Here is a 27,753-nt window from a genome sequence, read left to right as displayed (position 1 = left end):
GAAGCACCTAACTCCTCGGAAGAAGGCAGTGCCTCATTCAGTACTCGCGCGTAGTTCTCGGCAGCTTGTGGGTTATCTAGCTGCCTGATGTTTAGCCGAGGAGGGCGGCTTTGACGTGTCCGGTATACGGTGGACAGCTTTGAGCGCACATGTACTGCTACTAGGTAATGGTCAGAATCGATATCCGCACCCCGACGGGAGCGTACGTTCGTGATGTTAGAGAAAAACCGGCCCTCTATGAGAACGTGGTCAATTTGGTTCATTGTACCGTGACCGCCCCCAATTCTGCGCAGCTCCTAATTGTGCGCATTTTTCTTTATATGAGTTTTTTTTAACATTGTGCATAACTATGATCATTGCGTTATTTTTTTATAAATGTTTGTTGAATATTACGCCATTATTCACAAATGGGCCATAATATTTGAGAACGAAATAATTTAACGTGAAACTGAAAGTATTTTATATGGCAGAAAACATCGTCGTTAGCACCAACGCTAAGATTGTCCTTCTAGAAAATTAACAAATTTATGGTCGAAATTCTTTGCAATGATCAAATTACCCAGCATAATTAGAAAGAATAATTAGTTTTAGTCATGTTTTACACTAAAAGAGTGGTTGCATGCATTACTTTCCTTAGAAAAATGCGATGCAGTAATGCGCAGATTTAGGCACAGATTTTTTATTCATGTTCCAAATTCTGCGCAGTAATATATCCTACGAAGAAATCGTGAAAGAATACGCAACCTCACCCAAATGGATGAGGTATAGAGGCATGAAAATTCAAGTAGAATCTTTAACTTGACTTAACTTTAACTTGGAATCCGGTGCTGTGCCTCGGGGTCCAAACCTACGAGCGCCAATTCATGAAACCATGTCTTCTGATTGTTTTAAATGTCCGGCCTCATGGAGCTGTCAGGCAGTGGGGAAGTGATTTCTATATGAAAACACAATATTTAGTGTTAGTCTAAAGTGTAACGTTCAGTATGCAGAAACCCTGAATCAATTCGCCCGTTATGTTATCGAGTACAAAATATTTAAAATGAAGCAATCAAAATGATAACAATATTCCTGTGCCACCTGGACAGCACCGGATGGCTGGATCATTGATTTAATTATGGTAATGGCTAATGCCGGATTTTTGGTATGCTTTCAGCGTATAAAGACATAAACAGCATGGCAGGAGTATTTATTGTTACTTTTTGGATGCGCAGAATTAGGAACATGGGCAGGAAAGTGCGCAGAATTAGGCACCGTGGATAAGTTTACAAAACGAAAAATATACTCAATTGTTGGTCGACTTTAAATTCCCATATTTTTTACCAGGTATTATAGACCGTAACACTATACGTTGCTGCTATCCACGTTGTTAATTTAAATCTAGAATACTTAGAATAGCGAAAGAATCATAAAAATATCTTAACTGCGCAGAATATGGTACGTTACCGGTACGTTGGTAAGGTGATCTCCGGGTGGCTTTGTGGATATCCTTGCGCGGGAAGAAGGTGCTTCGGATCACCAGGCCTCGGGAAGCTGTCTGGGTTCTATTCACCATTTATACACAATGTTCATCGCTGTTCTGTTAAAAACCCACGCATTTTGAAAAAAAAACATGCTGAAAAAAAATACCGCTGCACAGGTGCTGAGTAGGGATGCTATACCGGTTTTACCGAAACCGGTTTTACCGGTATTACCGGGCTATTTTCCAATACCGAATTACCGGTTTTTCCAAGGCCAAAAACCGGTATTTTCGGTATTTTTTTGCATGATCAAATAACAACTCAAGAAGCCTGAATCGCTGGTAAAACCTTTAAAGCACGGGAAAGCTTAAATTCATGATTAAAGGTTCTAAAAATAATAACTCAATTATGTAGTTCTTCCAAAGGGAAAACCGTGAAATACCTCACCGCTGTCAGCATAGAGCCGGTGTGCCTCATGCTTTTTAAGCAGTCGTCTCCATTCAACACGTTCCAATCCATGGGCTACTCGTCGCCAATTTCTCAGTCGTCTCAGAAGTCGCTAATCACTATCGATCTGATCATGCCATCTTGCATGTTGAGCTGGTGTCGATGGGGTCGTCGAAGAGAACTGTTTTCGTTGCTGAGAAACAAGGATACGCTTTACTTAAGCGATGAGGAATTCATTTTTTTTTGTCGGAAGATTTGACCACTGCGGAATTCATGAAGAAATAAGAAATTGTCGCAGTGCTAGAACCAGCCTTGGCTGCTGTCGAATTGCTGTACTGGAAAAATTGCAAACTCTACGAACTACGAACTCTAAAACTATTCTCGGAACACCTTGCAAGTATCGCACAACTGCTGTTCGAGTTACTGTATCGGTAGAATTTCAGAGAGAGATCTGGTATATTTAAATTTATTCGTTTTAAAATTAGCCGCACTATTCGTGATGACTTTGTAATATTCTTCAAGACATCAAGGATGTTTTAATAATGAAATTCTGCAAGGTTTTATTAATATTTTAAAAGTCAATGGAATAAACTCAGAAGCCGAGCAGGCAGAGGAACCAAATCAACTGAACCTTCAGTTATTCAGGTATATATCATAATTGTCAGTATCTAAGCAACTTATTAAAAGCTCTTGAACAAGGGTTTTCCTACGCTACATTTCTAATTTATCACTAGGAATTATTCTTTCTTTCTCTGTGGAGACCGAATGAAGATTCTCTGCCTCCGGAAGTTTTTCATTAAAATTTGTTCTCGTTTAACCCTTTATAAGGCAGTGGCAACTATATTGCCACCAACAAAAAAATTTTATTTTGCTTCTATAATTATATTGATGTCATTATAGACGCAAAACAAATATTTTTCGTTAGTGGCAAAATAATTGCCACGGCCTTATAAAGGGTTAAAAGATGACACGGTAAATATTATTTTTTAATGAACTAGTCAATTAACTATGCGACAGAAATTGAGAATCGTTGATTATAGAAGGATCTTCTTCAAATCATATGATTTTTAACTATAGTTTTCAAGAGTTAACTTTTACCGGTTTTTTACCGGTTTTACCGGTATTGCATTTATCAATACCGAAAAACCGGTTTTCAAAATACCTCCCGGTATTGGCATCTCTAGTGCTGAGAGTTAAAAGTAAACAACAGTACGCAGCCACAAAAATTTACTAAATGGCAGCGGCAGAGTAATGTTTCCTATTCTTCCTCGTCGAATTTTTTAGGCTGTCCAGAGTGTGACTTATTTTCAACACTGAAATCATCATCCCTGAAACGTCGAAACGCTTCTCGACACGAATCAACTATTCTAAGAAGTCCGGAAGAAACGTATCATTAGCGATATTTATTTCACGCACCACCGGTCGAAAGAGTAAAACCTTTTATGACAGCTTAAGCCGCATTGTGTCACCCGTGTTCGGCACGTGTGTGCCACTCACAGGACGGGACGGGACGGGGTCCGATCGGTTGGGCCGGAAAACAGCATATTTCAAGCCATCGCGGCGCGGGCATGTTGTGACACACGTTGCTGCCAACAAATCATACATCATTCCGCACAATTCTATTCATCTCGGTTGATCTTTTCTGCCCCGGCAAACGGCAGGCAACTGGTTCGAGTATTGAGCACTATCGCGAGTGGAGGCAGTCTGCGCCCGGTTCACCCCAACGCACGGCCAAACCGCTGCTGATTGACTTATAGACTCCAACGTCACCGACGCGGTATGTTGTTCCAAACCGCAATATCCAATCTATCTGCTCTGCAGATCCAACCGAAGAGATTGCATTAGCTTTCGTCACGGAACCATTAATGGAAATGAAATAAATTTCTTTGATACATTACTCTACCTACCGCTGCGCTGAGCCGTGCGCGAACCATCGCGCTCTCACCCGAGCCGTGGGCAACGATTTTCCCGTGACCGCGGTATTTCCCATTTCACCTTTGGAGCAAAGGATTTATAGTTCTTCTCACTGATCATATTGCCTTACCATGTATTTTTTCATAGCATTTTATTTCTACTTTTCAACAATAAGCCGAAAACGGGTGCTCTACCGTTGGTTGCCCTGCCGTTGGAAGGTCGAAAAGTGTGCTGTTACTTTTAGATTCATTTCGCGAACTCCTCCATCAGCGGGCGGCCTCCTTCGATCGAGGAGTCCGGACACTGTTGGTTAACACGTGTCCATCAATCTAGTGACTGTGTGTAGCGGAGGACGCAACGACCGACGGTGCGTGGCCAACTGCGCGATACTAAATAGTGACCGATGGGATGCAACTGTTTTGAATGCCCGGTGTTTATATGAATTATAAACTATATTTTGATTGAATTGAAGGTTTACAAATCGGTGCTCCTGTGTGAAAGTTGTTTCGAATTGCGATCCGAACCAGTGCAGTGGAAATATGTAGGCCGTCGAATTGGGTTACCCGTTAGCTTCTCTAATTCATAAGTTATTCATAAGTTTTGTATACATACTGCATTGAACCACCGCACCACCCGGCTTAATTCGGATTCCTACGCATGCATAAAATATGCATCTTCCAATTCTCCTAGGAAATCACCGAAAAAATATTGAATCAACTTCTTTATTTCTTCAAACATAAACCTGTCATGCTGGTCCGGATGGAAAATATAGACATCAGTGCTGCCGTCTGCCAAAGCATCCACAAAATCCCACACCGACGGCCCCGGCCGGAATAGCGGTAACCTTTTACGAGCTAACAAACGTGTGCAATATGTGCACTCTTGAGAGCAACCGAAGGGATTATTGTACTGTACCACACGTAGTCACAGGACTAAACGATTTCTTTCCTTTTTTTTCCTTTCACCCCATTCATCCTGTATCGATGAATGAACACATTCGAAGGATCTACGACCGCTCGCTCACTAAAAATGTGTGTGCTGTTGAGTATCGAAATCGAACAGTTGTTCCAATATTTGTCCCGACTTTGGCCGTAGGATTTGGATAACGATGATGAGAACATGAAAGTGGCGAAGCCAACAACTGTCCTGCCTTGCAGATATACTCATAATTGGAATCGAGAGTTTACCCCTGCCTGCTGGTTGTCATAAGGGAATTGACTTTTTGCGGCGCTTCATGATTCGGAACTCGTGGAGAACAACTGTTGTTTTGCTGCCGAAACCGGCGCGGCATGGAATTAAAAATTCATGACACTCAGTCGCTTTATCTATTCGAAAGCCGTAAAACGTTTAGGTTCAATATTTCGATTGATTTCGATCGGGCGCATAGCTAGGAAATCAAGTCACGCAGCAGAAAGTGTCGTGACATCATCGTTCTCGGTACGTTCCAATCGGAATATTGAAGACACCTGTGTTGTGTGCTGTGTGCTGTGGACCATCGCATCGCCGCTCAGTTCAGTGAGTAAACACTTGGCCGCGTTTCGCTTATCATTATCATCAGGTCGTTCCAACTAATGGGTTTCGCTCGTTCGTTCGTTCACTCAGTTCAGGTGCTTCCCGAGCCCGAGCCGACAAGAGCTGCCGCACCGATAAGGCGCAGGATGTTTCCCCGTAACAATAATGTAATGTACACACAATCGCGATCATTCATTCGCGCTGATTGAAAGCCACACCTGTGCACCGAAGACGCCTGGAATTGGTACACTTGCACCCTGAAGTAGGGCTCCGAGGTTACGAGTTCTTGAAAATTCTAAGCTCCGATGGCGGCCTGCTGAAGTACGCAGTTCTGTGCGCACAAGTGGGCACGCGGTACGTTCAAGTGTTTTGCTCGGAACCCGGGACCTGCGATGCGATAGCGATAGGTCTAAGCAAATACCAGGTACTTTCCTAAGACGACGTCATTCGGTTGCACTGGGAACGGGGAGCGTTGCCCAAACGAGTACAAACCGACAGCAGGTGTACTCTTAGGTAACTGTAGTTAGTTCCTTTTTATCTTTATCAAAAGTCATGGGAAAAACAAACACTGATTTTTGAAGAGTGTACACTGCAAAACGGAGAATTGCGGCTTACGTTTTTCTTTTTCTCTTTATCGGATGGAGCAGCTGGGCGGCTTTACCAGTAATTTACGTTTCTTCGAAATTGATTTGTGACTCCCAGATAGGCGGCCGACCGCTGATTTTGTCGTGACACATTTAGAGAACCGTACCCGAATATTAGATGTTTCGATGATTGATCGCAATTAACGGGCTTTTATCAGGTTGAATCGATCCGGTACGAGAGCAATATAACGTTGTGATTTCGTTTGCACTAAAGACCTAGGGTATGGATGTCCAATCAATTGTAATTCTGATATTGAACAGAAAAAACTACCTAATTCTACTGCTAATGAATAATACACTCTACTAGGATTTGCTTATTTTTACACTAAGCACGAGTAACGCAATCCGAATGAAAGTTTAGTGCTTAACTTTACTTTACTCCGTTCCAACCAACGGCAAATTAATTTTTAAGAAACTACAAATAAATTGAATTGAAGAAACATGAATTTAGGCTTTAATTTTGATCTGAATTTGAACCTAAATATGGTTTACATTATTGATTTCAATTTGAAATTAAACTCGGTCCTACATTTGGATTGCAATTGGGACTTTATTTTGAACCCGAATTTGGACTTGCTATGGGCTTCATTTAGACATGAACCTCGAACATAAACATGAGTTGACTGAGTTGACACTTAATTTTAAATTCGGACTTAGCCTTGGACTGTGATTTCAAAATATAATAACAAAAAATTAAATAAAGAAAGTATGGACGCAGTCAGTATCTGCTGCCATTTCGCAGTCCTTAATATTTAGTTTATATTTGCGGTTGCGTCCTGTTGTTTACTTTTATCTCTCAGTATCTGTCAGTGGCATAGCTTTTTCAGCAGTGTTTTTTTATAATGGGCTTTGGTGACAGACCCCGATTATCACTAACAAAGTAAACGATAAATGGAAGATTCAGTGAAGATAATTCGTTTGAAGATAAGCTGAAAACTAGTCGAAAGGATATTTTGCCAGCCGAACAATGAAAGCATTCTAGCAAAAGAAGATTTCTGTGCGGGGTGAGGCACGTCGAAATCAAGCGTTCATCGCACAAAAGAACGTTTGAATCTGCAAACTTTTAGAGAGCAGAAACGGTCAAACCCAACTCCACTCCAAAACGGCACGCATCGATCAGACCCCGAATGCGAAAGTTGTACACGATACGATGCTTACTGGGGAACTCGGACGACTGTGCTGGACGACGGAACAATCGTGACATAAATCCTTGCTAGAGCCTTGCGGTGCGAGAAGGGCAAGTCTAACCTCGTCCGTCTGAAAGCTCGATTTAAGTCAAAAAATTAGTAAAAAGGCGGGCAAGCTGTTTATCCCTGCGGTAAAATTTCGCAACTAGTCAAACGTGCAAAATGCCCGTCAAGGAGTGCCTACAAAAACGATTTCCATCGATGATTCGTAGCCACAAGAATCCTGTTGTCTTCTGGCGTCAGCTTTAGCGTCTTTTTTATATATTGTTTATGCAGGGAGAAAATCTTCATAGACGAATAGGATTCGCAAGGTGCCAACATGCGCCTTCCCACTAAAAACTATCCTGCTGCCCGTTCCTGAACCCCTCCCGGAACTACCGTTAGGTTTTACTTCAGGAGGGAGGACGGGCCTAAACACTCCGACTTATCCGTTGCGTGTGTGGGTTCACACAACACCCTTGTCACTTCATACCGCACTACCCTTCACCTAGAGCTTGGGCTGCCCAATCAGCCCTTTACTGACCCTAGCTAAGCTATGTCAGGCCCTGTCGTTGCAAACGTGGGTCCACCTACCATGATCGGTGCGATCCCATTCCGCCTGGCAACGCCTAATAGAGTCCAGCCTAACTCTATCCCTGGCGCCCCCGACGTTCCTCTGCCTTTGGCACTCGATGTCTTCCTAGAAGTATGCATATGGGAATCATGGCTGCAATAACCCCAATTGCATCCAACGATATGGTACGGTAGCCGCACGCTAGGCGCAATGCCAACAACCTGAACACCTTGTTCAGACATACCTGATTGCGCTTACTATCCAAAACCGGGGCCCAAGCCGGTGCACCATACCACAGCACCGACGCGTCAACGCTGGCCATCAGGCGTCTCTTACTGCTGCTAGGACCATAGCCGTTCGGCATGATCTTGGACAGCGCAGTAACCGCTGTTGACGCTTTATCACAAGCATAATCCACATGGCTGGTGAAGTTCGGCCTGTTTCAGCCATAACACCAAGGTACTTCACACTTCGTTCAGAGACAATCACTTGTCGTCCAACGATGATTTTGGCCTCTAAGGCCGACTTGCGGTTACTGATCATCACCGCTTCCGTCTTATGGTGGGCCAATCGTAGATTGACGCCCGCCATCCAGCCCTCTATTATGTTTGTGGCGTCCGATGCCAGCATTTCCACCTCCTCTAGAAACTCGCCTACCACTGTAAGGACGATATCATCGGCGAAGCCAGTGATCTCGACCACAGTGGGTAGTTCGAGCCTCAGCATTCCATCGTACATGGCATTCCAGAGCGTGGGGCCACTTTGTACTTCTTCGCCCCATCCGTCGTGTCGTACACTAGCGTCCGGTTCTCGAAGTAACTTTTAAGCAACCTGCATAGATGGTCCGGTACCCTCATCCTATGCAGCGCTAACGCAATTGCACCCCAGCTAGCGCTGTTAAAGGCGTTTTTGACATCGATTGTGACTATGGCACAATACCTGTCGCCCCGTCTTTTCCGTCTCATAGGCTTTACGGCCGTCTCTACCACGGACTTTATGGCATCTACAGTGGACTTCCCCTTACGGAAGCCAAACTGCTTGCTTGTCTGGAATTCTGAAGCGTCTCATCAAACAAATCGGGATATGCTTGGATCGCTGCTTTGAGTGCCTCGTTCGGAATCCCGCCAGGACCGGGAGCTTTCTTCGTTTTTAAACCCCCGGCGATTACGACGAGTTCCTCATTCGTGACCGGAATGAGGACATCAATTGATTGACCATACGGGGTCGGAGGCCACCAAACTGGTTCGTGTTGTGGGATGAGCCCTTTCACGATGACTTTTAGCCTTTAAGGGCAGGTTTCCTGCGAAGCGGATGTACCCTTCATCTTCTTCATTATCACCTAGTATGCACCAATCCAGGGGTTCGAATCCGTATCGGGGCATCGCTCCTGAAAACAGGATTTTTTGCTACGCGTAACCTCCTTGTTGAGCACCAGCCTAGCCGCTCTAAGTTCGACCCCCCGAGCTTCAGCATCTGCATCGGTCCGGGCCCTCTGCGCTTGCCTTCTCGCTCGGTGGCATTTGGAGCGGACCTGAGCAATGGTCTCGCTCCACCAGTATACCGAGCGACGACCGTTCGTTAGCTGCCCCGTCCTGGGCATAGTGGTATCACATGCCCGTACTAGGACGTTGGCCAGCTCACGGGCACTCAGGTTCGAACGGTTGCTCTCTGCGCTGAGTGCTTCAACGAATAGGTCTTTATCGAAGGCCTTCACTTTCCACCTCCTCCCAGTCGACTTCAACCCGCGTGCCCTTGGCATCCATCGTTCAATCGTGTACCGTATAGATCGGACACCCTCCAACCCATGTTGTCTAGCAGCGTTGGGCTGCAGAAGGTGATATCGATGATAGATTGTTGTAGCCCCCTACGAAAGGTACTGACGGATCCCACGTTTTCCAGACTTACGTCCAGCTTGGACAGAGCTTCCAGTAAGCTTGGTCCCCTAGGGGTAGTGCACCTACTTCCCCGTTCGACAGCCCAAGCATTGGAGTCTCCTCCAATGACAACCGGCTTATGGCCCGCGAGCTCGTCGGTAAGCAGGTCTAACATCTGGACGAACTGCTCCGGCGACCATCAGGTGGAGCGTAGCAGCTACAGATGCATACGCCATCGACCACAGAAATCACGAATCCCTTCTGGTCAACCGAAACTACCTCTTGGATGGGGTATCTACCCATGACAGCAATCGCTGCCATCCGACCCTTATCGGTTACCCAGTTAGCGCCGCCTCGGGAGACCCGGTAGGGATCCGCGATAATGGCAATATCACATCCCGTCTCGGCTGCCGTATACCAAAGCAACTCCTGTGCCGCGTCATAGTGGTTTAGGTTAATCTGCATAACCTGCACCATTATCGTTGCAAAGCCCTCCTATAAGCCGCACACAGTGGACCATCTGAGATGTGGTTATTTTCCGCTTCAGCTCTGCCCGGGCAAGCATCTGGGGGTTTTATTACACCCCTTGGCGAAGTGAGCATCTTCGCCGCACCGCCTGCACAGCTTGGACCGGTCGGGGGCCTTACACTTGCCCGCTCGATGACCGAAGCCCATCCACCTGAAACAGCGTTCAATACGCTGTTTGGGCGCAAGTATACAGACTGACCAGCCTACCTTAATTTTGCCAGACGTCAACATTTTGTTGACGAAGGCCTCTGGCACGTTTATGGATGCGGTTTGCATATCTCCATATGCCTTCCGCAACCGGCTGTCTGCGGGTGCCACATCAACATTAAGTTTATCCCGCAGAGCATCCTTCAGTTCAACTGTCGTTGTAATATCGTCGAGGTTTTTACACTCGACCTTCACCCAAGGACTGCTCAACCACTTCCCTGTAGTTCGAGCTCTGGACCGTTGGGTCCTTTTTGAGCTCGAAGAGCACATCCCCAGCCTGGGTTCGGCGGATCTTCACCATGTTGGCCCCAAGTTCCTGCACCTTGGGATCCACCCTAACCTTGCGAAGTAGGTCAGCGTACGACAGTTTACCTGTCAGCTTCACTACTAAGGCGTCGCCCTTATGGACCCGCCTTGGCTTTGGCTTTGCAGACGCAGCCTCGCTCGGTTTCGGCTTAGGCGGTTTAGGCGGTTGACGCCTAACCACTCGCCAGTCGTCCCCGGTCCCGGCAGCACCATCCGGGACCGCTTCCGCATGTTCGCTGGTAGAGGCGCGGTCCAAAGTCCGCTGCCTCTTGGTCACCAGCGTTGGTTCATGGTCAGGCGTAGCCGCTTTGCACTTGGCAAGCGGCGTACGCGCATGACTAGGCAAAGCCACAGCCTTAGCGGCTATGGCCTGAGCTTCGGCGACCTCACATCGCTGCAAAAGCTCATGCCTCTCCACCTCGGTAGCTATGACGGTAGGGCGGAGGATCACTGCCAGCTTTTTGATGTCGAGATGAGCATTAGACCGTGAGTTGATGAACGAGTACATCTCGTCCACCAACCTTTTGGCTTCCTCCAGCTTGCTACTGGCTGGAGGAAGCCCAACTCCCGCCTCCAGAGGGTGCACCACGTCCTCAGTTGACTTTTTCCTACCGCTGTCGCCCGCCTTCTTGGCCGAACTAGCAGCGATAGCCACCGGCGTTCTAGCTAGGGTGTTAGACTTTGGTGGAGTCAACTTTTTCTTCGGTATCACCCCCGTTTTTGAGGGGCTTCCCTGTTTGGGCTTCCCTGCTCTTGGAGAAGATATCCTCTTTGCCTCTAGCAGCACTCGCGTTCGAATCCCCGGTCAATTTCAAAACTTTGTCCATGCACTATGGGTCCCAACTCTAAGCCTCTATCTCCGCCCGTATTGTGTAGTCGCCTTAACGATCTCATTGTGATCTATGCAAGCAGGGAGGCCATGGGTAGGGACACTCCCCCCTACCCTTCATGGGGGTAGGGATGTCAGCATTCGATCAGCGTTAGTCAGGAATACATCATCTGAGCCTACACCACCGCACTTTGACATGAGTGACGAGCTTTGAACGTACCTATAGACCGGCCACGGTATTAATGGGACGGAAGGCAGCTGTACCACCCAAGTAACAATTTGGGTTTTATTACACTCTTATGATGGCATTTAAGGCCAAAATAACCACCATAAGAGTACAATAAAACTCACATTGTTGCTTGGGGCATTAGCCTACTCGCCGTTTCGGGAAGGTACCACCCTTTCTTACCTAAGGTAGTAGAATAGCACAGCCGTCATCCCTATAGCGTCAAATCCGAACGTTTTTAACGCCCATCCAGTACACCATAATTAGGATCTTCCTGGAACCGGTCCTAATGTGCTCACGGTACTCCCGACTCGGCTTTTTTGTTTAAAGTCCTGAGCTCTAACAGCACTCTACGACGTCTGCAAATGGCTTACAGGAGTTGAGCTACGCTCGCCTCTTTACACCACTGCACCACGCTCCCCCCTTTCCCTGTTAGCACACACTGATGCGACTTTAATCGGCATCATAACCTCGCTGGGCTAGGGTCTTCACCGGGCAGAGATTTAGCGTCTTGCCATTACCCAAAAACGACGGTGTTTCAGTTCCACAGTTTCCACTGATAATTCCGTTGTCATTGCCCGTCGTTACCAGTGAGTCAAGGTAGGTTAAGGACCTGGATTTTGGTCGTGTATTTTGGACCTAGGATCTGGATCTGGATTCTGGTCCATGATTTTTGATTTGGGTTTGAACCTGGATTCTGGACCCGAACCTGGATTCTCGTCCTGGGTTTTGGTCCAAAGTTCTGGACCTAGATTTTGTACCTGGATTCTGAATTCGATACCTGCATTTTGGTCTTTGACGCTGGATTTAGACCTACAATTTAGGTGGATTGAATGATTTAGACCAATGATTGAACCTATGATTTGGACCTGGAATTTGAACCTAATATCTGAAGTTACACCTGAATTAAACAGCGAATAAAAAGTTCAACGCCATTCTTCTCAAAGCCAGGTTTTGAAAGTCGATGCCATAAATATCTCAAAACCGGCTCAAGCAATTCAGTGTTCGATTGGATAGAGCACTAACATGTTGGGAGGGTTCTTGTCCTTGAGCACCACCTACACGGCCGGCGCACAGTCAGTGGTCTAAAATCGCAAAAAAGCAACTATTAGCAATTGGGTAGTTTATTGATAAAATATAGCGCATCTTTCTGCACTATTAGGATGACCATGAATAGATTTACAAGGATGACACAAACTTTTGCTTTTTAAATAGGTTTAAAAAAATCCATTAAAATAGTTGCAGAACACACTAAAATGTACCACTTTGCTGAATATAGTGACTACCTCTTACTGGTTGCGAAATATGATAACACAGTCAAGTAACTACGCTCGATGCTAGGTTCGTTTTGCCAGCTTCACCCCGGAGCGAAGCAGTTGAACTTCGTATTCGTTGGATATAGGCCAATTCGGCATTGTCAACGTTCACTCCCTGCCACATAAGAAGGGCTCCATATAAAGTAGCTGCCAAAATTACCGAATGCAAAATTTCACATTTTAGCAAATGCTTAAACGCGGTTTTGTCTATATTTTTATGATTCGCGAATAAAATTTTGGTAAAAAAAATATCATGTAGAAATAAGCCGTCAAAGTTGCCCATTTCAAAAGCTTGAAAAATAAGTCATTTTAAAAAAATCAAAAAATTAAATAGTTATTGCGGATGTAAATATTATTGTTATATATCATTTTAAAACTGATATCTTAGCCTATTAAAAAATGAATTGAAAACAAATTTAAACTCAATGGGGTGCGCCATAGGATATTTATAATAAAAGTGAAATTCTCATAAACTTTAATCAAAAAAACAACTCTTGTCGCTTCTCGTCGCCGCAGTTTCTTACAGCGCGTCTGAAAGCTTGAAGTATGTTGTATCAAAACATGGATTAAAAGTTTGCTATAATTTGACGTTTTCCGAAAAAAATAATTTTAAAATTGTCATATATTTAGCAAGTCTTTAAATTTTAAGTACTCTTTCAACAAATTTGATTGTCTTTGTTACTAAATTTATTTAGTACCTGAAGAGAGTTTCAATGAGAAAATGGGAGAGTCCCCGGGAGAAAGAAATTTTTTTTTGCCAAGCAAATATTTATATCGGAAACATTTGATAATTTTTCTCCAAATCGCCCTAAATATGAGTTCTTATAAGTTTAAATCATTTTTTTTTATCAAATATAATCTAGAATCAATTTGAAGATAAAAAATAATTTTGGCCAAAAATCGCAATTTTCCGACTATTGTGCCTTCTGGAGAAAGGTGAAAGCGTGGAACGGAAATCTGTTTCTGGCCATCCGACGGTGCTGCGCAACCGTAAAGCAGCAGAAGCTGCAAGGTGGACTCATCGTTTCGCGCCCAGGAGGTCCGGGAGATGAGAGCAATCGGCCAAATAATGAAGAAACAACTGTGTAATGGACCATAATGGACATTTGCGCTGTCAAATTGTTTTTTGTTCAGGCTTAATAAATATAGAATTATAATAAAATTTGTTCTATTAAATTATCTTTTGTAGTTTTTTCTCATCACCGTCCAAAATTACTCCCCCCCCCTTTGAAATTGCTATGAAAAATCGAGGGGCAAAAAAATAATTTGTCAGATATGAGTCAAAATCTATTTATATAATCTATTTATATAAGAGGCTTATGTCAGTACCAACAACCAGGTCTCTGACAGGATGTCATAAGAGGCTTATCGGTAATTAAAAACAGGTCCCTGACAGGACGTTATGCTTTCGTAGCAATAGGTTGTATTCTCAGTCACCTCACTGGTCGACTGCTGGACTGCTTAACTGAACTGCTCGACTGAACTATTCGATTCGACAGCTCGACTCAACTACTCGACTGAACTGTTCGATTCGATTGTCCGACTCAACTGGATCGATAATTGGACAGATCGACTTGACTGCTTGACTGAACAGCTCGATTTAACTGCTCGAGTGGACTACTCGATTTAGCTACTCGATTCGACTGCTTGATACATTTGCTTGACTTACTGCTTGACTGGACTGTTCGATTCGACTGCTCGACTTAACTGCACGATTGAACTGCTTGACTGGACTGTTCGATTCGACTGCTCGACTGAACTGCTCGACTGGACAGCATGGTTCATCTGCTCGACTCAACTATTCGATTCGACGCTCGACTCAACTGCTTGATTCCACTGCTCGACTGGATTGCTCGACTCGACTGCTCGAATGAACTGCTTGGCTCAACTACTCGATTGGATTATTCGAATCGGCTGCTCGACTTAACTGCTCAACCCGATTGCTCCATTAAACTGCTCGACTAGACTACTCGACTGCTCGACTCCGCTGCTCAACTCAACTGCTTGACTCAACTGTTCGACTTAGCCGCTTGACCCGAATGCTCGACTAAACCATTCGAATCGACTGCACGACTCAAGTGCTCGACTCAATTGCTCGACTGAACTACACGACTCGACAGCTCGACTCAGCTGCTCAGCTGGACTACTCGATTCAACTGTTCGAATAAACTGTTCGACTGGAGACTGGACTACTCGACTCGACCGCTCGAATGAACTGCTCGACTCAACTGCTCGACTTAGCCGCTTGACCCGACTGCTTGACTAAACCATTTGATTCGACTGCTCGACTCAAGTGCTCGACTGGACTGCTCGACTCAAGTGCCTGATTAGACTACTCGACTTAACTGCTCGACTTGACTGCTTGACTCGACCACTCGATTCAACTGCTCGACCGGACTGCTTGACTGAACAGCTTGATTTAACTGCTTAACTAGACTGCTCGACTTGACTGTTTGATTCGACTGCTCGACTTGCCTGCTCAATGCGATTGCTTGTCGCGACTCGCATGATACATATGATATCCATATGGTCGGTGTTAAATCAGACCGGACTGTAGTGGGTAGAGGTTAAACTAAATGAAATATCTTTCAGTGTATGCGAAACGAAACATGCATTCCGCACCTAGGGAAATATCGCATTGATTTAACGACACAATCTTGATACATAGGGTAGAAGTGCCAAACATCGTTATAGCACCAATCATGGTAATACGAGAGGGTTTTCTAATCTTTTAACAGGTATGACATGCTATTTCTAATTCAAAAGTATATATTTAAAGAAGAACTAACTCTCCTCTGCCGACTTGTTGAATTAGTTTTAGAATTAAATGGCTCTTTTTGTGAAAAAATATAATTTGAAAATTTCGTGTCACTGTGAGACTTGTGTCTTAACAATTCGCTAAGGTATACGTAATCGTAATTAAGAAATTTTTGATGTATAAACTACATTTTCCGAAAAGAAAACCACATGAGGCAATTAGGCACAACCTTCTTAATATTGTAAATTAACAAAAAATACGACTTTTATCAAGAATGATTGCTATTCTATATTATCAAGATTGGTAAAATTTCACAACGGTGCGCCAAACATCGTAGTAGCCGATGCCCTATCATCGTAGCACACGAAAGTGCCATTTCTCATCGCTGTCAGTTTTGGTCATAGCGCGTTGTTTTCCGGGTGTGAACGAAAATTAATTTAATTTTATTAGCTTTTGCTGTTACTAAACTATCAGGTATGTACAAAAATTAGTCGCATATTACTTACACATAATTACAATATTTTATTTATGTTCTACAGAATGGCTACCCAGCGAATGCAAATTCGAGGCCATCAATACCGGGGCAACGGTTTATGCAAGCTGTAAACAGTTTTGGATTTCGTTATTCACTATTGTCTACAGGAGAAGTTGGAGAAAAAATGTAATCCGGACTACAATCGGGCTATCTAAAAAGAGGAGCAGCAAATTGTCGACTGGTTGAAAGGTATGCAGTATTTTCAGTATTCTACAGGGTTTTCCTGTTTCCCGATATGCACTTTTGCTTAAAGTTAGTGAGTACCTGACATCAAATGAGCGGATCACGCCGCTAGGGAATAGTTAGTCAGGTAAATACACTTGTATGTAACGTCACGTTGCAAAATTGCGGTCGTACTTCTAATTAATCAATATTCTTTCATGATCATTCTTCTGATCCCAAAAAATTCCGTAATATTAAGTATGTTATTCATTTTCAGGACATTTCATGGTTTTATGCTTCGCAATCCCGGATTATCTACTACACCAGAGGTCATATTGGCATCCCATATGAAGCAGCGTGCATTAATTACGTACTTGATACGCTTTCCTCGGCAAGCAAGAACCAACTATGGATTAGACGAACCAGTGCTTAGTATGTGCCTGGTTTTAATAGCTACCATAACGTGTTTGATTTTAATGAGTCTCGTGAAAATAATAAGCGTTGTTTTAAAAGATATTTGTGTTAGTTCAGTTGTCCTTAGGATTACATCTTGTTTGTCATAATAATTAAATAAATAAAAAAATACAATTTTAATATCTCTGACTTCTTCCTGTCCTTGGAAATGCTACTTCCGGGAGATTTTCTCATGCCGCAATGTTAATAGGTACCTTTACTTCCTTCTTAGACGCATTATGCAATATACTAACCGTTTCTAATCATTTTTAACAATAAAATTCAAATAAATAAACGTCGTGATGTATCTTTCGTTGCTTATTTTGAATATATTTTAAATTATGATTTGATATTTACAAATTAGTCTTTGGTGTTCCAGTATACATCTATAATTGGTACACATATAACGAAATGCCAGAAACACTACTACTATGATTGGTACATTGCAATGATATTTTAAAATCAGATTTTAAAGACTTTTAAGCGAAAAATCTTTAAAATTGAAGCCTGATTCCTTTTCTATTGAGCTCAAATTAATATAAAACTTATAGGTATTACACATTTTGAGTCATAATTGGATATTTATACGTAAATTTGTCGTAATAGATGACATATCTCCACCATATTTGGTACATCTACCCTAGCTAAAGCGAGATAGAAATAATTCTGAACATTTTCGGGACAACTTCGCGAACCGTGAGAATGCAAACATGTTGTATATGGATACGTGCATGGATGAAAGAGAAGCGAATACCGAAGCTTGCGATTACGATCTGCTTGTTGTGCGGGGGTAAATCGATAGCGAAAAATACCGAAGAGGCATTCCGTTAACGATTGTTGTGGCGTACAGGTGTGTTGCCTTTCTACGCTCCGAATAAGATGGCGGAAAATTCCAGTAACAGATGCGACACGGACCAGGGCTTCGACCGATCCTTTTTTTCTACCGCAGTCACACCAACGCGCATTCAAGTTCACACCGTCCGTTTAGAGATGGAATACGAACGCTATGCATAAAACAACTGGCAGTTTGCTCAGTCAAACGCCGAATGCACGCAACAGAATGAACGCTTTTTGACATTTTCGTTTCGATCAAGTTACCTTTACCGTTTGGAGCAGCGAATGACTGCAAAACAGTCAAATGACTGGCACTCACCACACTAACGAAAAGCAACCGCACAATCGTATGATTCAATACTACAAAAAACAACCACTACATGTGCATGGAAGAAGTCGGTCGGACTCCGTCCAATACAAACGAATATTTTGCTTGCGTCGGACCGACGTCCGGGTGACAAACTATTACTGTGAGCAGCCGATTTGGAGACAAAAAGAGAAACGAAAAAATACGTCACCGTATGCTTCCAGTCAGTTTGCAGTTTATATTCTCAAAGCGCAAAGCACAACGGGAGATTGACTGTTTGCTTTTGCTGAGATGCCGCATGAATTGTAAGACGGCAGCAACGCAAGCGACAGATTGACTGGATAAGAAAAACAGTCAAATGATCATTCAAAAAGCGGAGTTTGAATGCGGAAAGTTCGCATTCAAGGTAGTCACATTCAACTTGCGATCCCTTTTCAAGCCCTGGACCGGACCAAGTAGCAAAATTTAAAAAATTGAGTTATTGGTAGCAAACGATCAAGCATTTTCTAAGCAACATTTTACTCTAATCAGACTATATAAATGTTGCAAACAGCCAGAGTTAGAAGATGATTCCGAATGCAGCATACTTTGAATGCGTTTTTCTCGGAGTCAGAATTTTGCCACTCGGTTCTGTCTGACTTAACACCGACCATATGAATCGGGTTGAGGCAGACAATAGATGGTTCAGAGCCACTCACACAAAAGAGCCATATTGCCCGCCTATAGAATCAGCACAGTGGAGATAATGTTTTTGTTCAGTTAAATAAAATCCAATACGACCATAAAAACGATTTGTTTCAGTTTCCGGCTATGACTCTTTTATGTACAACATCTTAGAGCTGTATTATGCAATATAAGAACTCAAAGAACTAATACAAAGATTAAATATCTTCGTAAACACTGGCCAATGGAATGTATCCGCAGTTTTCAGTTTCAACACCGGAAGGACAAAAACTTTTTAAATATTTGTAATGGCCTTACCGCTACGTGTACTGTTTTTAACTCTATGTTGTACCTGTTTGATTTTAATATTAGCTGTGAAACGATCAAATGTCGTTTACGTTTTTAATTTGTTAGTTTTTTATGGTTTTATCACGTAAAAAATCTACACTGCCACAGTGCTTAGCTCGTTCGAAAAAGACGTAGTTGTCTTGTTCTGGCAAAGTAAAATCCAAAACTCTGTTCAGTATTACTATCAGTATTTAACACTTTCACGCACTACGAAACAGCAAACTAAATGAGTAACGAATGAACGGTGGTAGTACCGAAAACGTTAGACTATCTTTAAATCCACGATCCTTGATCGCTTCACGCCTCCTCAAGTCCTCACAGAAGAATCTGTGATTCGAAGAAGACACATATTTTTCTTTTAATTCTACTACTATTAACTTATTATTTCCTCAATGTCTGCTTAATAATTTTCTATTTTCTGATTTATCTTTCCACTTAAGAAAGCTGTTTTTATAATTTCAGCATTGCCCCGTAAGATTCGAATATTAAGATAGAAAATATGCATGATCACAGGATTTAATTTCAACTTTTCACGTTAATGAGTGCCGGTTAGTGTAAACATTCAATTGCAAAAGGTCATGGATCAAGTTTCATTGCTTCGGAGCATCGTTACCGCCGTAACGTCGATCCAAGTGGCAACCGCAAATGGCTGTCTCCACCTCTACCGCTGGTGATCGCATAAAGATTCAAAGCTGGCCGCCCATTAATTTGACGGAAAAAAGACGATTTATTGCGTCTAACTAATGCTTTCACTATCGCATTCCGCAAAGAAGCAAACGACCACTTTTCAGGGTGGGGAACGGATTTTAACATATCGAGTGGTCCAAATATTACCCCAGTCCATCCGTTGCAAACGATTAATTTTCGAACGTGCCCACCTGACTGTGGTAAATTACGCTACTGCTGCTTACATACTACAAGGGGGGAAAATCAACCGAATCATCCTTCTATTTCGAAGTCAGTTAAAAATGAGGTGTAAATTATGAATTTTTCACACTCGTATTGGATTTTCACGTTCGCGTCGCGCCAACGCCAACAACGTGATCAAAGCCCTCAATCAGCCCATGGCGAATGGAAGTGGGGAGCAGTTTGGCGGTCTGGCCGTACGTTGCCGGTCGGTGGCGAGGTGATGGTGATTCGTTGGGGGAAAACAAGAACCAAACAGCAGCAGCTAGTCTAAGCATTGCTACCGGCTTGAAACTCATTCAACACCTGTTGTTTCGAAATCATCGAGTTGTTTTCGTTTTAAACCGTGACCAGCCAGCAGCGCAGCGGCGGCGGTAGCGAGCGGTCGGCAGGTGAGGAACCCTTCTGTTCGACCGCGTGACCTCCGCGGGTTACGCTCTCCGCTGAAATATGGTCAGCGAACCACGATCGCGGAAAATCTGGCCCCCTGCGGCTGCACTGTGATCGTTTTGCGCCGCCGAAGAGCAGGAAGTAACCACTCATTATCGATGTTTCCATTCCTCTTGGATACACTCAATTATGAATTTGCCGATTTCTGGTATGTTCTTGCAGCAGTAGCACTCCCAGCCAGCTCCAAAATAGCTTGGTCACATCCTCGAGAGAACTCAACGAACCACACTTCAACCGTCGACGATCATCACTTGGCACTGTAGTTCATTCCGGACGTCGGCTGCTGGATGCTGATTGCCTGTGAAGCTCACTGACTGGTGCGGATTACTTCATCCTTATGGCGTTGAAAATTGAATTAATTTATCTTCATCATGCAGCAGCGCCTGCTGGTACGCGGCGGTAAATTCTACGTTGTTGACTATAGCACTGCCAATCGGACTACTAGATGTAGGGGATTTACACTTGAGTAGAAACGCTGAAATTTGTATAATTAGAGGTGGAAACTAAACATCTTCGTGCACATGTTCCAGCCCATCAACTTTCGTCGGATATTTTGCCCCAGTGCCGAATAGTTGCAGATTTTTCATTCCCTTAAACTAATTTGCAAAATTGTATGATCGAATTCTCCGTCAAGTTCCGAGCTTCGACGCAGCCGGTCATTAATCAGCCTCGAAACGGCAATCACTTGACAAGCTTGTTCAATTACCGCAGGAAATTAAGTCCTCACGGAAAGTAGTCCGCCACAGCAGATTTGCACCCTACGAGCATAATCTCGAAGAGATAATGATTTGTTGTTGTTCTCAGCATCCCACAATACCACCCGAAATAGCACATATGACAGCAAAACATTGACTCGTATTCCCAGCTATAGTAAAGAAGCAAACATGTTGTCAATTTTCCAAATGAAAATTTCCGCCCTTCCTGCCACTTCGTCCCAGAGGACGAATTGGAAAATCCCGCTCCCGCGTGCGTGCATGAAGGGGCCAGCTCACTTTTCAGCTTTTCAGCAGAGTGCAATATTAGGTGCGCACATCTGTGCAAGTTTTTTCGCCTCGCTAAATAGCCGGCAAAGAGCAGCAAATGAATTTGTTGTGTACACATCAGGTTTAATTAGCGCAGAATGGAACGGAAAAAAGGCGACCCGATCTGCGCGCTGGCTGGGCTGTGAAGCAATTCGACATCTGCCATCATGGCCTGCTTCTTGTGCTTGATGCTGCTGCTTCCGCAACGGCTGTCAACATTTTTTGAGCCAAAAAGGCCGCACACTGCACCACCGAGTTGATGGATTCGCCCGATCAACTTGCGAAGCAAGGCGAAATGACTAAATTTGCACTTTAACTTCGGTTGGAAAAAGTCGATCGAGGAAACTATAATTTGCGAGTGCAGATCGGACAAACGCACCTCCCTATACATAGATAAAAATCCATCAGAGTACAAGCTTTCCACTGTTGTAATCCGAGACTTTTTAGCAGCGGATTACGCCGTTTTCGTTTCGATTCGTTTGGGTCGGCAAACACAGTTGCTTCCCAATTATTGTCTGCTATTATGAAGTAATAATACTCTGCTTCGAAATGGTACACCAATAGGCTGCATCGGAGACGAACGGCGGAGGTTACCGGCCGTGGCAGCCAGCGGGTGCAATGCATATAGCATAGGCCGAGCTTTAAAATTTCACCCCTTCCTGTTGAAGGGTGTGTTTACCGAGCCAGTTGTTTGGTTAAAGTGTATACGTTGTATTTTGCAACTGTTACCTCTCTAATCTGATGTGAAATCAGTGCATAGAGAAAAATTTTTAATTGACATATTTATTTATGTTTTGAAGGTGTATTAGAGAAAAAGACTTCAAAGGTCAAAGCTATGTATACAATGTGTTGTTCGCTAACATTTGCGTTACGAAAAAATAAAAATTTTCACAGATGGTGCTCAATTGTACTAAGTAGGCATTGGTTTCATTAAATTAGAACACGTAATTGAAGATAGGAATTTTTACGTTTGTATTTCGCCAAGACTAGTTTACAACACCTTTTCTGCCCATAAATGCCCATAACAGTCCCATCTAACTTTTCACCACTTTTGAGATAAACTTGGGAATCATCTTTAAATGAACTGTTCTTTCAATATTTCAAACAAAAAAGTTATGTTTGTTCCCAAGATGTTGGAAAAAATATCAAACTATGGCAGTCCCATATTACAAATAAACGCTTAACAGTCTCAGTAGTAAAACTATATCAATAAGCACCTGTTGCCTGTTGGAAATGCCTGGACCGATTCAACTGCAGCGACTACCAAACGGAAGATTTTATGGCGTAGAAGAACACTATTGAGGAGAATTTGGATCGGATGTACGATTCCGAAGTTACAGTGGGAACAAGTTCCGGAATACATGGGACTTAAACATAGAAGCACCTTGAATCACAACAAACCCATCATGTGACACCTACCAATACACGGATTTGCAAATCTAGACTATTGGTAGTCGTATAAAGCGTTCAAGACGTCATTGACCATATCTAAACATGTCCGTGCATGTTCCAGATACCTTTACGGGGATCAGTTTCTGAATTTTTAACCAAAATACAACATGTGACATCTCTAAGCCGGTACTCGAAATTGCAAAACTAGTTTGAAATAGTTAATTTGTTGTCACATATAGTGTGCAGGATCACATTGGTCATACTCGGACACGTTCTGGAAGTGTTCCGGACACACAATTTTATTCATGTAGACAATTTATAGTCAGATGAAGTACTCAAATAAATAACAACAACAATAACAACAAAGCGACCAGCATCTGAGTCAAACAAACTCCATCATGCGACCTCACTATAAACTCAAGATAACAAATTACAATAAAAAGGAGAAAAGGCCAGGAAAAGATTTGAGTCAAAAAGGATATTTTGAACAATTGAATTGAACGAGCACGTGAATTATCAAAACAACAACGACACGTGGCCTTGAAAATACTTGAGTCACCGACAACGCAAGGATCAAGGCATGCTGTGACTGTTATGCGTTTATTCTTGCTTATTCAAGTACAAATAAACGCATATCAGTAACTTCGGCAGTTTTTCTAAATTTTGGAACAAATTTTAGATCACTTGAGAACAAATTGCTTGTAAAAGTATTCTGTTATGTACATTCAAGTGATTTTTTGACGATTTGGACGATTTGTTTCCAAAATCGATTGAATATTAAAGAAAAATTGTCGAGGCTTCAACAGCGTTTTTCGTAGTTGCACGATTTTGCAGATGTGACTGTCTTCCATTTATGGGCAGTTTGTAAGCAGAGATACAACTCCAAGTCCTTAAAGGAGTACCGGCATTGGCGTAGCTCCAGAATTCCGCAGGCCCCCTCGAGAAATTTTCCTCATTGGAATTAGAAACCGGGAAAAAACTCAGTGTATATGTTCCCGCTGTGTAAATATTTTCTTTTTCACTAGGCATCGCAATAGCGTAGTTGTCGTCGTCGTCGTCAGTAGCTTAGTAGCCACCCCGGCTCATGCTGTTTCAAGCGTTCATCTCCATTCAACTACATTGGGCCACTCGTCGCAAATTTCCCAGTCTTAGAAGTCGCAAATCACTTTTGACCTGGTCGAGCCATCTTGCACGTTGAGCCTTCCTGTTCCTGATGCTGGTGCAGTTGTTAAAGAGAACTGTTTTCGTCGCACTGTAGTCCATTGACTTTCGCCAGATGAAGATGGCAATCTCTCCAAACAGTGCTTGTAGCTCATGATTCATACGTCTCCGTTACTCTCCGCTTTCAGTTTGTACTCCGTCAAATATCGTCCGCTGTACCTTCCGCTCGGGCTAAGGCTAAGGACTAAGGAAGCCTAATTTCCCGCATAAATGCGCAACCAGATCCCCTTACTAGTGTTGTTGTCCGTGTGCACCAGCAGTCCCAAATAAACGAACCCATCTGCCACTTCTAGTTCGTCGCCATCAACAGTTACTGTCCACGAGAGGCACGCGTTTGTTTCCTTTGAGTATTTGGTCTTGCCGCATTTATATTTAGAACACTCGTCCTAGATTCCAATTTCATCCGATCATCCCTTCAAGTGCGATGTTGAATAGCACGCAAAATAAGCCGTCACCTTGTCCCAACTTTCGCCGCGTCTCAAAGTAACTCGAGAGTATCCCCGAGATGCACACGAAACACAACACTCTCTCCAATGTAGCTCTGCTCAGTTGCGTCACTTTATTCTGAACACCGTGTTCGTGCATTATCTGCCATAGCTGGTCTCGATCAACTGTATCGTATGTTGCTTTGAAATCAATAAAGATGTGATGCGCGGACAGGTTGTACTCCCGACATTTCTGGTAATTGCGCGGACCCTAATCAAGCCCGCCTGGTATTTCCCTACAAAACCTTGTGCTATCGGTGACAGCCAGAGTCACAAGATCATAATCAAAAAATTGTTGGAAGGCGCCCCCTAGTCCCCCTCCAGGGAAATTTCCTGGCTACGCCAATGAGTACCGGTCTAATTTGCATATTGTACATCATCGCTTAAACAACCGGAAAATGTACAACACTCTGCAGTTGCCCTTCTAGGTCTAAATTCTGCTGTTGTTGCCTACGGTGTGCCCGCCGGTGTCCCTATCACGACGTCCGTAAGCTCCAACTCAATTCGGAGGTTATCGCCATCAAGCGATATCTCAGCAGCTTCAAACTGTAATCTCCGTCATCAGCAGATATGGCCCGTAATGCCCATTCCGTAGTTAATTGGAACAGTTGCTCTCTGAACATCAAACATATCGAACTGCTCAATTTTCTTAATGTGAGGTCGAGCTGACTCGGCGGTGGGCAAAGCACATCATTGCTTGTCCGACTAGAATCTCCAGATCGGGACTACACTCTGTTTTGGACATCTTCATAAAGAACGTGATCATCGCCGCCGCAGCAGAGATCTTCGAAGAACTATCTTCCGACCACTACCCTGTGGCACTGAAACTTGCTGCTTCTACCGGTACGGCGGACAGTCGCCCCCATCGAAACTACCATCGTGCCATCTGGATTAAGTTTTAACGTATCATCGTAGGCAACATCGATTCCGAACAACCTATGGATACATCTGAGCGGAGTAAATCGATTTCACTCGGATGAGAATGGTGTCTGGACGATCCTTAAGGTGTCTAAAGGTGTCTGGAGGAACAATTTGGGTTCCGCAAGGAAAGGTCCACCATCCATCGAATTTCCAGCATAATCCAGCGGAACATCCATTGGTATCCAAGACAACAGCAATGGCGCTTTTGGATATCGAACGAGTATTCGACAATGCAATATCTACATTCCACCCGACAAAAGCCTGTCAGTTTATTTGATAGAAGAACACATAAGCACCGTCCGTGAACTCTGTGATAACGCTTCTCAAGGTGACATTGTCATCGTGTGCGGCGATTACAATCAACCCTGTCTTATACGGTGCAATGACGAAAAAGGGATCCGTCTTGACAATTCGTCACATGGGCCGTTCTCTGGATTTAATTTTTGCAGCTGTAGGTAGCCGTGCTATCGTCCATCTGTGCTATCTCCGTCATTTCCCACTTGATATTCGCATAAATGCTTCCGACGAATTTTCGGAGTCGCTGCTAGTGACAAGCGAAGGAATTGAACTACCGGAAAATCGATTTCGACAGTCTTACTGTCTTACCTATCAAACCTAGATTGGAATTGTGTATACAACTAAGTAACATTCACATACGATATGGCCTTAAATTTGCGCAACGTAATCCATGAGTGGCTAAGCTCAAGCGTCCCAGTGAAAAGAAAACCATTTTTACCTCCACTTCTCCTTAAAGCGAAACCAGAACGCAACTATTGGCAGCGTTGCTTAAGGGCTAATAAATCAACATCGATTAAGCGTGCCAGTGAAAGCTATAGAAGGAAGGAAAACGCAGTCAATCCTGCCCAATGTGATCTATAACGGCAGATAATCAAGAAGTAAAGCAGAAGTGTGCACACTTCTGCATTTCACTTCTATCTAACATTCTGATCAATCGTGCGATGAAGATGCTGAGCTTGCTGCGTCAAATATTCCGCTGGATTCAGTAAATATAGATACCTCCGAAATCTTGCCCACAATGATAGTTGCAGCGTCAAAGAAAATGAATAATTCCTCTGCACCTGTACCGGATGGCATTCCTGCTGTAATCCTACGCGCTGTGCTAACGCAATTGCTGAACCATTCGCATTCACTCTTAACCGGTTATTCGAAAGAGTGAAATTTCCTACGAGTTGGAAACTATCATACATGTTTCCTGTATACAAAAGTAGTGATCGTCGTAACGTGAAGAACTATCGCGGGATAACCAGCCTCTCAGCCGCTTCGAAGTTTTTCGAGATCATCATCAGCGAGCGAATTCTACAAACCACGAAGTCTTATATTTCATCTGATCATCATGGTTTCATTCCTGGTAGATCTATAACAACGAAATTGTTAGATTTGTTCGCTACTGCCTGTGTGACCGCTATTAAAGACAGAACGCAAGTCGATACTATCTATACGAATTTGAAAGCGGCCTTCGACAAAATTGACCATAAAATATTACTCCGCAAACTGTCTCGAATGGGAGGCTCGAGCAGACTAGTCGCGTGGTTTTCATCCTACCTAACTGCGAGAACACTGCATGTCAGACACGGTTTATGCGTTTCTTCTTGTTAACACCTACGGCGTTCCGCAAGGAAGCAATTTAGGACCACTTTTGTTCGACATCTTCTTTAACGATGTTGCATTCTCGCTTGCCAGTAAGTGCAAGCTTATACTGCTTCCTCGTTAGACTGATCCTTGAGAACGCTTCAGTAATATGGGCACCGAACGATTTACCATGGAACTTAAGGATTGAGCGAGTCCAAAAGAGATTCATCCCGCTCGCTCTCAGGACTCTGCCGTGGCATGATCTGTCAAATCATCCGGCCTATCCAGATAGATGCCAACCAAATTCCTATAGTCTCGACAATCTTGGCTTGCTCGAAGACGAAAGGTACAGACTCTGACAGACTATTTTATGAATTGGAAAATTGTGATCGATGCGGCTAAACCCCAGGCTATAACTTTCCCACCCTCGAAATTGCAGCGACTTGTCCCGGCTGAGAACGTAAGAGTCCGTTTTGGCAATCCCATTTACCTCGGACTCACGTTAGACAGACAGCTGATCTTCACAAGAACTTATGTTAACAAAATCACCAACCGATGTAGCATTTAGTATACTACAAAAGTTCAAATTAATGGACAAAGTATTAAAATCTCCCAACAAAAAATGCTGATAGCTGAATGTCCAAACTGAACCTGACGAATCAGCTGGTTGTCTACAAACGAATCATATATCCAGCGGCAGTCTCCG

This window comes from Sabethes cyaneus, chromosome 2 (assembly GCF_943734655.1).
Source record: "Sabethes cyaneus chromosome 2, idSabCyanKW18_F2, whole genome shotgun sequence".
NCBI classification, from domain to species: domain Eukaryota; kingdom Metazoa; phylum Arthropoda; class Insecta; order Diptera; family Culicidae; genus Sabethes; species Sabethes cyaneus.
This window is presented reverse-complemented; position numbering follows the sequence as displayed.